Source organism: Macrobrachium nipponense, chromosome 24 (genome assembly GCF_015104395.2).
Source record: "Macrobrachium nipponense isolate FS-2020 chromosome 24, ASM1510439v2, whole genome shotgun sequence".
Lineage (NCBI taxonomy): Eukaryota > Metazoa > Arthropoda > Malacostraca > Decapoda > Palaemonidae > Macrobrachium > Macrobrachium nipponense.
The window spans coordinates 29859141-29872135 of NC_061091.1; the positions used below are offsets into that span (position 1 = coordinate 29859141).

A 12995-nucleotide genomic window follows, 5' to 3' on the forward strand; every position below is an offset into this window, starting at 1 on the left:
AATAATAATAATAATAATATAATAATAATAATAATAATAATAATAATAATAATAATAATAATAATAATAATACCCTACTTGAATCCCGAATGTCTTGTTCTTGAAAAAAAGTACGGTACGAAATTCACTGTTTACTGAACAGTCATTTCTGTGAAGACGAAATCCACGTTTATTTGAATGACCCTCTATCACTGTCACACTGCCAGGCTGTGAGACCGAGTCTGACTCACTGGCTTGAAAGACCTATACGCACTTGTCTGTCCCCTGAAGCAATGTTGCCAGAGTAAGGTTTTCGTAGATGTTTAGATTCAGGTTGCCAGGCTCTGTGTCAAAAAATATATATGGATACTTCACGCAACCTTGAAAGGATTATGGATGTCATCCCGGTTACATTTTGCGACGATTATTATTAAAATTGTTAAAATCAACAACTGTTTAACATACTAGGCATATTCAGAGGTCTTTCATTCCACACACCGGTGGACTGTGGCCATAGTCTCTCTCCCTGAGGCTGTGGTCTAATTGGAAATTCAAAAGTTCAAGCAAAGATGCAATACATTACTACTCTAAAACTGTTCTCCTCGTAGTACCCTTAACAATCTACGAACCTTTTTATCTGTTTATTTTATTATTTGTTAATTATTTTTTCTGGTTAGTGATCTCTCTATGTATTTCCCCGTACCTTTTGTCGCTTCTTCCTAATGAACACCATATTCTTTGGAAGCTTGACTTTCAGGTCAGCAGCCCCTGTGGGCTTCTTCCATATGAATACACACACAATGTGTATATATGTATATATATATACATATATGTATATGTATATGCATAATATATATATATATATATATATATATATATATATTTTATATATATAATATATATATTATATATATCTAGATATATTATATCTATATATATTTATATATACTATTTATTTATAATATATATATATATATATATATATATATATTACTGAAACTCCATTACGTTATTTAAATAATTTAATGTATTTCTGCTTCTTCTCTATTGTACTGAGGTTCATTTCTTGTGCCCCCCCCCCCTCTCTCTCTCTCTCTCTCAAATTAATATGCAGTATTTTCCAAACTACTTAGAAGCGATTTTTCTTTAAAATTCCGATAATATAGAAAATTCTGATCGAATGTAATATTCTTCACAAACACGACTAGCTTGGTAAAGGAAGAGGAGAGAAGAGAGGAGAGAGAGAGAGATAGAGAGAGAAGAGAGAGAGAGAGAGAGAGAGAGAGAATTGGGGGTCTGTTTTATCTCATCAGCTCCTTCAGAGGACGCCCCCGCTCATCCGGGTTCCTTTAGGAGACCTGACGCTTTGTTGTTGGGTAACGCCACTGAACAGATGTGGATTTTTTTCTTTCCTTTTTACTTTTGTTTCCCTGTAATGGTGAAGCTGCACACATGCATACATATAGTATAGTATACATTCATAAATTCATACATACCTACTACCTACCTACACTCACACACATTATATATAATATACATGGTTTCTAGATGTCCATACCTACCTACTACCTTGTACCTTACCACTCACAACAACCATTCTTAAGTATATTATATAAATATAATTAATATATATATTATAATATATCTATATATTATAATTATATTATAAATAATATATATATAATTGTATAGTGTGTTTGTGTGCTGTCCTACCAGCATCTGCTCCTATCCTTTCCTGCTTTGTTTCATATAGCGCTTTGTGTGTATGCCCCAACAAAACACTTTTTTGTCTTTTTTTTTTTTTTTTTTGCTCTTAAAGTTAACACCGTATTTCATTAGTTCCCGAGAGTATCATAATTAAAAAGCAGTATCATAAATAACTTGACACTAGATCATGCATCTTGTGAAGGTGTTTCTCTATTAAATATTACTGTTCTGTTTATGTAATGTTTTAAAGTTACGTATTAGCATGTTTCTTTGAGTTTATAATTAATTAACAACAGGAGTCTATAAACTCCGTTTCTAAGTTACTCTACTGAAAATGTAGTTTGACACTGACAATGATGTTTTTTCGACAAAACACCATACAAACAACGCCAAAATTTCCCTTAATTTTCGTGTTTTTAGTCTTTTTAATTGCTTTCTCTAGTATTCGGTATTTTTCCCTACCAATCTGCCATCTTTGCTTCCCGCCTCATTTAAAAGGGAAAGAATAAGGAAGGGCAGTTGAAGGAAAGAAAGGTGAATTGCCAAACCTTGAAGAAATGATTGACAAACGCAGATATAAAACTAAAACTCTAATAAACTTCAGTATAGAATAAAGCTTAGCGAACGTTCCCCAGCCAAATGAGACAGTAAAATGTGTTAGTTTATTTTATTGAAAGTTATTTTAAGAATAAAACCATATTAGAATAGTAAATCTAGATTTCACAGTCTATCATATCCTATGAAAGTACATGAAAGCTTCAAATGTCAATGGACGGTTTAATATTATTTTGAAACAAATGTTACAAAAACGTTATGAAAAGGTATATAATACTTATATGACCGAATGAAACTGAAATAATTAAGTCACGAGAAATCTAACAACACAGTAAGATCAAAATAAACCAGAAAAGTCTCTAATAAAAAAAAAAAAAACGAGGAAGAAGAATGCTAACTAAAGCGAGAAGGAGGTGTCGTCATAAGGATTAAGACAGAAATTACTACTAATACTTCCAGCGTTGCCCTCAGTCGTGTTCTGGAAAGAAGTCGACGATAATTTTAAATTTTAATTTATATTTTAAAAGTTTATTTAATGATTGTGAATATATAAGACCAGTCTATGCATAAAAGGGATTTAAATAAGACCAGGTAGGTCTGAATATAGTAATTCCATAGAAAAACTGGAGTAGGCCTATGCTTACGTTAGGTTAGAATACCGCACCCTACGGGGATTCCAGATACCTAGGTATAGCTAGCTTAACCATAAGTTACTCTGTTCAATCTGTTTAGATAGATATATATATATATAATATCTTCTAGTCTTAGATTTTACGTCAGTAACTCCTAGCCTAAATCTGTCCAATGGGCTTCAGGCTACGTTAGGCCAGACTACCCAACCCTACAGGACGTCAGACCTAACTTAACTGTAGCCTATTTGTAGTCTAGTATTTCATCTGTGTAAATATAGATCTAGCTAGTATATGGGTATTTCTACAGAAGCAATCCGCGGTGGCCTAGACTATGGCATTTGACGTTTTCCTATGTTATTTTACTTACTGAACAAAAATTTAAAGTAATATTTATTCGGACGACTGTAATTAACCCCCAGGGGCCAGAACGAAAAACTGCGAAATACGTAGGACGCCCCAATCCCTAGTGGATGTCGTATCTGTGGTTACGTTCCTTGCAGTTCATGCAGAAGTATTCTTTAGAATTACCCTGCAAGAAACGTAACCGCGGATACGACATCTACCACTGGGGCGTTCAATGTATCTCGCCGTGTTTAGTACTGGCCCCTGGGGGTTAATTACAGTCGTCCGAATAAATATTACTTAAAATTTTTGTTCAGTAGGTAAAACTGCATAGAAAAACCGCAACTGCCATAGTCTGGGCCGCCGCGGATAGGTACCCTAGATCTACCATCTATATGATATATTTTAATAGATGTCAGTAATGTAAATTTAGATTTTAGGGTAAGTAACCAGGAAGCAAAACATTCAGTCGCTTTAAATTCACCTTTTCACTTGATATTTAATCGGTGAAACAGCAACAAAATTAAACCTTTAAGCAAACCGGTATTTCAAAGTAATGATGGCGCATCTGCTTTTACTGTGGAAATTAATTTTTCCTACAGTTTTGTTCTTTACCTTCTTATATGAAGATGAAGTACCTAGGGTAAACACCGCTGCGCGACCATTGATCCGAAGAAATACCACTCGCGACCATTGATCCGAAGAAATACCACTTTTTAACTATATTGAATAGCTGAAACAACAATGGAATTGAATAGAGTAAAAAACTGCATGGTACAGGGGTGGACCATGTATGATCAATGTGTACAACCCCAAAAAAAGTACATTATAACGCGACCTGACATCGGAGATGGGCATCAGATGCGACTTGTTGTTGGTGAGAAATGGAGCTAAAGACCTCTACTCCGGTGTCAGGACGCGTTATAATGTACTTTTCTTGGGGTTGTACACATTGATCGTACATGGTCCACCCCTGTACCATGCGGTTTTTTACCCTATTTAAGCATACCATTCAAAAGATTGAAGTTTCGTCAACAAAATGAGATATAGGGGGAACAACCGATTGGACTAGCTGAGCCACTTTGCACCGCGTTTGAAACCACTTCCGAAAAAGTACTTTAACACGTCCTGACACTGGAGATGGTCATCAGTCATGAGTTGTTGGTGGTGAGAGCCGGAGCTCGAGACCTCTACTCTCCTTTCGGAGTATTTTCTCTAAAGTTAGAAATTAAGGCCATATTTTAAGATTCAACAGAGGGAAATGAAAAGTCTGGCTCTACGCAGTGGACACTACCTCCATGACGTTTTCAAAATATTCACTTACAACTACCAATATTTCGAAGAATGACGCCATTTCGATGTTTGCGGAGTCGCTTGTGTCAACAAACTTCCCATTTCCTGTGCTAAATTCACACGCCACTTGTACCCATAGACGCTGGGGCACTTTCATCACAACAATCGTAAACGACGACTTCCAACCACTTCTTTTTTAAGAAAACTACGATTTTTGGTAGAAGAAGAAGAAGCGTGCACGAGATAATTATTTAAATAAATAGTTAAACGGCAGTATAAGGTCATGAATTGCATAAATATTTTTACATATTCATGATTATTAATTTGAAAACATTCGGTGTTGAAAAAGTAACTAGATTCCTGACTCAAATATCAACAATTTTGCTTGTAAACGGTACCTACGGCATTGTTCGCGCTCTTCAATTGTTTATCAGTGTTGCCAATTGGTATGTGTTTACCCTCCAAACTGGGTATAAGACTTACACAAAACCAGGGAAATAAGTGAAATTAGCATATCTATTGGTATTATATATACATGTTAGAGCAATTTTATCATTATTGCATTACTATGACAACTAGCATTCATTGAAACAGTTTGTAAACACATTGGAGTATGTGTGAAACTCCACTAGATTGGCAACGCTGAGTCATTTTGCTGTCGTCTGCTCGTATGTACATCGGAAATATCTGTAATTTTTCATCGTTAATTTGGTTGCAAAAAAGGGATAATAGACATGAATTAAATGAACATTTTGAAGTAACAAAGTAAAGTTAAACTAAATAGTGAGTAAAGTAAACGATTAAGGGCATAAAGCTTTGCACCTCATAAACCGTGTACTCGTGTGCTGCCTGTAACTGTGTTTATGGAGTGAGCGCTTAGGAACCAGCACTGTGGATTTCAGTTGTGCTGGTAGTAAGGATAAAACCACCAATTACAAGGCAAAAATGAATATCAGTTGAAACCATGACCCTGGGAATAAGAAGTTTCATACTTTCACTAATATAGGCAACAAAATGTTGTTTTATTGTGATGATTACAACTGCAATCTTGAGTAAGATCAATTAACGTTACATATACCTATACACTAACATTGTTTAGATAAGTGCTGGGAAGGCTGGGAAAGATGGTGGCTTCGCTGTGCTTACGAACGACACCTCACGTGGTTGCCGCCATATTGGATTTCAAAACTGCCTTGAAAACATATTTTACGAAGAGCTCACATGCTTATTTTAGTTCATGTGGCACTTTCATATATCACATTATGTTGACGAAACTTCAATCTTTTGAATGGTATGCTTAAAGATGTAATTGTATTCTTGTTTCACCAACTGAATATCGAGTGACTAAGGCTGATTCATGTGATGATGATGGCTCCACTGCGGTGTTTCCCCCATATTTGAAACCGCCATACGAAGTAAAATAGCCATGTGAAGTCTCTTCATAAAATACGTATGTGTTCAAGGCAACGCCTCTTCGTATAAGAATGTTGTCAAGAAAGTGTATCAGCGTCTATGAGTACAAGTGGTGTGCGGATTTAGCGCAGGAAATGGGAAGTTTGTTAACACAAGTGACTCCGCAAACATTGAGATGGCATCAATCTTCTATAGGGTAATGCATTGCTGTGCAGACAGGCGGACAATGTACCGCTGCACGGACACTTTCCCAAAGAATAACTTGAGCACTTCCAGAATCCTGAGTTAGACACCAGTCATAACCCAACCAGCATGGAAACAACAGATCGAGACTTTTTCTTTCCTCTCGAAGTAAGTGTTATCTTTCAAGTCACAAAAAGTGCCATAATTTCCAGTTAAACAGAAGTTAATGAAAGTCTAGCCATGCGCAGTGCAAACTTACCTCCATGATGCTTTCGAAATTTTACTTATATCACCTTACGTGTAGAAGATTGACGCCTTCTCGGTCTTTGCGGAGTCACTTGTGTCCATAAACTTTCCATTTCCAATTTCCTGTGCTAAGTCCGTACACCACTTGTTCCCATAGACACTGGGACACTTTATTCACAACAAAATTAAATGACGAGGTGTATCGGCTCCGGCTGGGAAAACATGTCATTTGTTCGGTAGGAAAAAGAAGAAGAGTGTGGTAGATAATGTTTAAATAATCAGTTAAAGACCGGGATAAGGTTATGAATTGCAAATGTTTATTACGTATATATTTATGATAATTCATTTGAAAATATTTGTTGTAAAAGTAACCAGATTCGTCAACAATAGGCACCATCCTTAAGCAGAAGGATGTCATCAAAGCAGCTACACCTTCCAAGGGCGTCACTATTTTGTCCAGCAAGAGGACCCACGTGCACGATGAAATTGAAATCTGTCACAAGGCCAGCGCTATTTTCGGCGATTTGATTGCCCAGGCCGAAGACGACGGAGGAGAAGGGACATCAACACCAACCCCAGACTTCAAGGCTTTGCATGGGTGGTTCAAGAAATTGCGTAAATGGACTGGCATCCATTCGGTGGTGCGGCATGGGGAGGCGGCCAGCTCGGACACGAAAGCGGCCGAAGCCTTTAAAAAGACGTTCGATGAGATGATGATCAAGGAAGGCTACAGTTCTCAGCAAGTCTTCAACTGTGGTGAGACTGGCCTTTTTTGGAAAAAAATGCCTCGTCGGACGTATATACATCACGGTGGAAGAGAAGAAGCTACCCGGGCATAAGCCTATGAAAGACAGGCTTACGCTCGCACTTTGTTCGAACGCCAGTGGGGATTGCAAGGTGAAGCCCCTACTTGTGTATCTTTCCAAGACTCCTCGAGCCTTCAAGGCCCACAAAATGATTAAGGAGAAGCTTCCAGTGATGTGGAGGGCTAATGCGAAAGCCTGGGTAACGAGGCTTTTGTTCACGGAGTGGGTAAATCTGTGTTTCGGCCCGACAGTGAAGAAATTCTTGGAAGAGAAGCGCCTCCCTCTGAAATGTCTGCTGGTGTTGGACAATGCCCCTGCCCACCCTCCTGGCCTTGAGGAAGATATCCTAGCGGAGTATTCCTTCGTCAAGGTTCTTTATCTTCCGCCTAATACCACCCTTCTCCTCCAGCCCATGGACCAGCAAGTGATAACGAACTTCAAGAAGCTGTGTAGTAAACATCTTTTCAAGAGATGTTTCAATATCACCGATACCACAAACCTCACCTTGTGTGAATTTTGGAAGGAGCATTTCGACATCATCATATGCATCCGACTCATCGACTAAGCTTGGCAGGAGGTTTCGAGGCGAACCTTGAATTCCTCGTGGAGGAAACTCTGGCCTGATGCCATATTCTCCCGAGACTTCGAGGGATTCAACGTGGGCGAAGCTGGTGCTGCAGGTTCAGGAACAGTTGATGATCCTATAACTGTTTCGCAACCAGATCTTGACGAGATCGTTGCACTCAGCAAGTCCATGGGGCTGGTCGTCGACGAGGACGATATCAGTGACCTTCTTGAGGAGCACCAAGAGGAGCTTACGACGGATGACCTGAAGGAGTTGGAGGCCATGCAACATAACTTCGTTCAAGAGGAGAAAGACTACGACTCTATGACAACGGCAGAAATTAAGGATGCTCTATCTGCTTTTCATAAGGTACAGTCAATTATAGAAAAGAGACACCCCAAAAAGGCATACACAGGTCGTATGCATGCACAGTTCGATGACGTTTGCCTGAGTCGTTTCAGGAACATTGTGAAAAGTAGGCAGAAGCAATCTTCCTTGGATAGTTATTTTTTAAAGAGGCCTTTAGTAGGCTGTAGTAAGCAAAAAGGAAGAACCAAGTGATACAAAAAAATATTATAAAGTTGAAAGTGGTGGAAGAAGTTGAAATTTTGTAAAAAAAAAAAAAAAAAAAAAAAAAAAAAAAAAAAAAAAAAAAAAAAAAACAAAAAAAAAAAAAAAAAAAAAAAAAAAAAAAAAAAAAAAAAAAAAAAAAAAAAAAAAAAAAAACGCACAGTGGTACCTCGACATACGAAAGGCTCAACTTACGAAAAACTCGAGATACGAAAGCAAGTACGAAACATTTTACAGCTCTACATACGAAAAGTTTTCAAGATACGAAAGGTTGTTGCTGTAAAGTCCCGAGATTCGCCCAGACCACCGAGAACAATTTTAAAACTCCTGCGCCGCCTACTGAGTAAACTCGCCACCATCCTCCCGCTCTCCCATTGGTTCCTGATGCTAATCACCCCATAAGGTCCTGCTCTCCTATTGGTCAGCATCTACCCCTTGTACTTTAAGTATTCTATTGGTAAAAGGATGCTGTAAATTGAAAAACTTATTCATGCAATACATTTAATAAAAAAAAAACATTAGGTAAAGATAGAATAAAGAATAGAAATGAATGGTTATTATACTGTTTGGTAGTTTCAGTAGTTGAAGAGAGATAATGAAAATTTATGGCTTACTGTGTGAAGTGATTGCTTGGCGATCGTTCGATACTTGTAAGTGCTGGATGTAAACAGAAGTTTGGAAGCTTTTTTTTTTTTGTTTAATATAGTTAATGGTTACTTAATAATTATTTGAAATGAGTACTGCAATACATTTAATAAAAAAAATTGTGAATTAGATATCATAAAATATAAAATAAATCAGACTGCCAACAAATACGTATTTTTTAGAATTCTTCTTCTGTTTTAACATTACGTTACGTATATGTATGTTTCATTATAGCTGTCAGTAACTCGGTATCTCCATTAGGCAAAGATGGAATAAAGAATAGAAATGAATGGTTATTATACTGTTTGGTTGTTTCATTAGTTGAAGAGAGATACTAATGAAAATTTATGGCTTACTGTGTGCTAGGAAAAATGATTGCTTGGCGTTCGTTCGGTACTCGTAAGACGGGTAAGAGCTGAATGTAAACAATCGATTGGAAGGTATTTTTTGTTTGTTTGTGTATTATAGTTAATGATTAATTAATAATTATTTGAAATGAGTACATGACTGAGATTTATACATTTTATTGGCATATTCTAGCTTTTAGCTCTTAGGTTTAGATGTCAGAATCATAGACTAGGCTACAGTAGCAACCGCTAACATAGGCTAGGCTTATTGCTAAGGGACATATGCTAAAGTCCTAATATATGCAGTAAAACTGGGGTTGAGGCATATTACATTGCAGTAGAATATTACTCAAGTATGTACAGTATTTTGCCTTTTTGGAGTCATATTTCTTCCGTCGGATCGGCGTCGTAACCCTAGAACATGTTTTAGGCCTAGAAATATAATTTACTGTTGTGTTTTTGGAGGGCTTGGAACGGATTAGCCATTTGTTCCGACGGCATACAAACCTTCGGTCCTTTTACAATAGGAAGGTACTAGCGGCAGCTGGATAGGTCGTAAGCTTTCGAACAAGGGGTTCGGTAGTTAACTGCTTGTCCGACAGGCGCGCGCGCGCGACTGGTAGGTAAACAAATCACACTTTGCTTTCGGCCTGCTGGCGTGTGGACGTGTGATCATCGCTCTCTGCCACCCTGCTTCATCCGTCGTTTTTTGCTTTCGCATGATTGTGTTTTTCTTTTTCTATGTATCTAGTGAACAAACTGAATTGTAAGTACAATCATTTCATTGAATTCAATTGTGAATTAAAGGATCTTGGCTTCACAAAGGCCCTCCGATTACCCGAGGTGGCCGGGGAACTGAAGGGCGGGTAATTGCGGGAATTCATTTTCCCAGAATGATCCTCGTATTGTGTATGCTCGGTGCCGAGGGCGGGACGGGAGCGCTCGCTCCGAGCGTATATTGGGTTGGAAATGTGTAGATGAAAATCGTAAGTAAGTGCTCTTTTCATTTATATTTTTTTTGACCTGTATGCCCGTTGCCGAACGAATGCGCTCGGCACGGAAACTTATTCAGTATGAAAGTGGAATCGCAAGTACAGTATTCTTTTTCATTTTCATATATTATTTTTTATTGTAGCAATACTCATTTTGGATCAGTTTCCGAGCTTACCCGGAGATTGATCCTTCCCCCTTTTTATTTTGAATGAAGTGAAATCGCAAGTGCAGTTCTTTTTCATTTTCATTTTTTTTTTATTGAGATTGCAGTTTGTTTGACTGGGATCAATGTTCCGCTATTCACGGGAATTGATCCTTCCCCTTTTTATTTGTATGAAGTGAAATCGCAAGCACAGTAGTCTTTTCATTTTCATATATTTGTTGATTGCATCAATTCATTATGGATCAAGGTTTCCAGAAACCTTGATCCATAAAGGTAAGGAATGGAACCTTTCACCCTTGCGCTCGGTACCGAGGGCGCAAATGCGCTCGATCCGAGCCCTTATTCATTGTGAAGTGAATCGTTTGCAAGATGCATTTCATTTTTGTTCCTTATTATTGATTGCATCGTTAATATTATTTGGTTCAAAGTTCCGCTCAGTCAGGAATTGATCATTATGCCTTGTATTCGTGCCGATGGCACGATTGCTCTAAGGCTCTTATTTTGTTGTTGCGTACATGGGTACTGTGCGGGGGTGGGTGGGGAACGAGACCCCCCCCCGCTCAGTTCACCCACAGATGGGCTCTTCCCCCTTGGGGGGGGGGAGGTTATCGGCGTTCTTCTCTCCTCGCCCGATCCGTCGAGCGCGGGGGAGGGCGCTCGGTGCCCGATGTACAATTGTATTAGGGGTCTTCCACTCGTTCGGGAGGGATCAACCCCGCACGAGGGGATTTCCCCACAATTAATCGCTACTACTATTATTTCCGCAGGTGCTACTGCCACGAGCGTGGACCTTGGTGAGGTATGGGCGTCCTTCCAATTGCAGAGCGTGCTGGTGTCCAGGGGCTGCGGTTCTATGTCTGGGCCTACTGCGGTCACCCATGGAGTGGTGACCACGCAACCAGGTGACGACGTCCCTCCTCACCTGGTGTACTCGCCTCACGTGGTATCAGTCTTGCCTACAGCCGCTGTGAAGTGCCGTTCGCGTACCGAGAGGGGGGCGTGCCGCCGACCCGCTCGTGGTTTGCCCCCCGCGCTGCAGCGACCACACTTCGTGCCCTAGAACTCGCCCCTGGACCTGCCGCCGGTACCAGGATGTTGCTGGCTGCTGCTCCCACTTCCTGTGTTTCCGGTGCTGCCTGCCGTACCTGCCGATTCTGGATGCAGTTGCTGCGCTGGCTGTCCCTGCCGTTGCTGCGCTGGCTGTTCCTGCCGTTGCTGCGCTGGCTGTCCCTACCGATGATGTGCTGGCCGTGCCTGCTGTTCTGAGATGCCCATACCTGCTGATGTCGTCCCTGTTCGTGGTGGTACTACCCCAGACTTTGGTCTGTCTGTACAGGTGCGTCCGGGCCCCTGTGGCTTCGGCTACAGCAGCCCGGCTCCTCCCTGGATAGCAGACTTTTACGTCTGTCTGAGGAAAGCTGACGAAGAAGAGGAGGAAGGTGTCGTGGTCGTCGTCTTCATCTTCTTCATCGTCGTCGGCCGCCGCCTCTTCCCCTTCGACTTCTAAGGCTTTACAGCCGAGGAAGAAGAAGGTCGCCTCCTCCCATCCTAAGAGCTTCCTCGGGAGCTTTCTCGGGACCCGTCTCACCTCGGTGGGACCGGGAGGGTTCCTTCCGCTGGTCCTCTGCCTCCTTCGGGAGCGGGGCCCGTCTCTTCTTCCGCAAGGAAGAAGACTACGGGGACCAGAGGGGTACCGGCTAACACCGGTACTTTCCTCGCCTGGTGTCAGTGGTGCTGCCACTGCATCAGGGTCCTCTCCGTCTCGGCCTCTCGTTCGCGGGAGGTACCGAGTGTACGGTCGCCTACCAGCGACCGTGCAGCCAGGAACCAGACCTCTGAGTCCGCTCAGCGTCAGGTTCACGGCACGGGGCGAAGACTGTGACAGCCGCTCACGCGACTCTCACCAGAACCAGCTCTCGCTCTCGCGGCGAACAGCTGGCTACCCGGGGACGTGACGGTCCATGACCGGCCACGGGCTGAGGCTGGGAAGAGGTCCTCCCGTTCGCCGGTGCCAGCCACGGCTGGAAAACCAGCGACGTGACGTGCCGTGAGGACAAGCACCGGTCTCACTGTGACAGTGGAGCCTGCAGGTCGCCTGACCGTCGCTCTCACAGAGAGCGATCGGGTACGGCAACCAGCACCAGCTCTTCTGACGACTCGAGATCGGGGCCGCTGTGCTCAGTCCAGCCGTTCTCCACAGCGAGACGGTTCGACCAGGCCTGCAGCTCGATCGCCACCGCGGGTTGACGATCGCCTGCAGCCCTCCAAGCCTGCTGGTTCTGCCAGCGAGCAACGAGGGAGCGTCAGGTCTGCCTCTCCCGTACCTTCAACCACCTCGGGTTACACCGGGAGGAGCGAGGTATTGAGGAGTGATCGTGAGGGGTGCGCCCCTCATGATCCCACCACAACGCCCTACGTGCCAGGCACGGTTCTGGACCGGCCAGGGCGTATGCGCAAGTGGATGGAATGGGAAGACCGAGAGGGCTGTCGCTGTTCCCCTACTTAGGAGGAAGGTTCTCGGAATATGCTCTTGTTCGAAGGGCTTAACGGTCCCCA

At 41.7% G+C, this 12995-nt stretch overlaps 2 protein-coding genes across 2 annotated transcripts in view; one reads left to right on the forward strand and one right to left on the reverse strand.

Moving 5' to 3' along the window:
• The window catches only part of LOC135202625 (fibrinogen C domain-containing protein 1-B-like), a 77578-nt gene that overhangs the window by 41917 nt on the left and 22666 nt on the right, over positions 1–12995 (reverse strand). The gene's annotated exons all lie outside the window — the stretch shown is intronic.
• LOC135205544 (KRR1 small subunit processome component homolog) overlaps positions 2694–12995 on the forward strand; it is a 79777-nt gene continuing 69475 nt past the window's right edge. The window contains exon 1 of the mRNA XM_064236303.1: positions 2694–2832. The gene's annotated coding sequence lies outside the window, so the exon portion shown is untranslated. The remainder of the gene's footprint in view (positions 2833–12995) is intronic.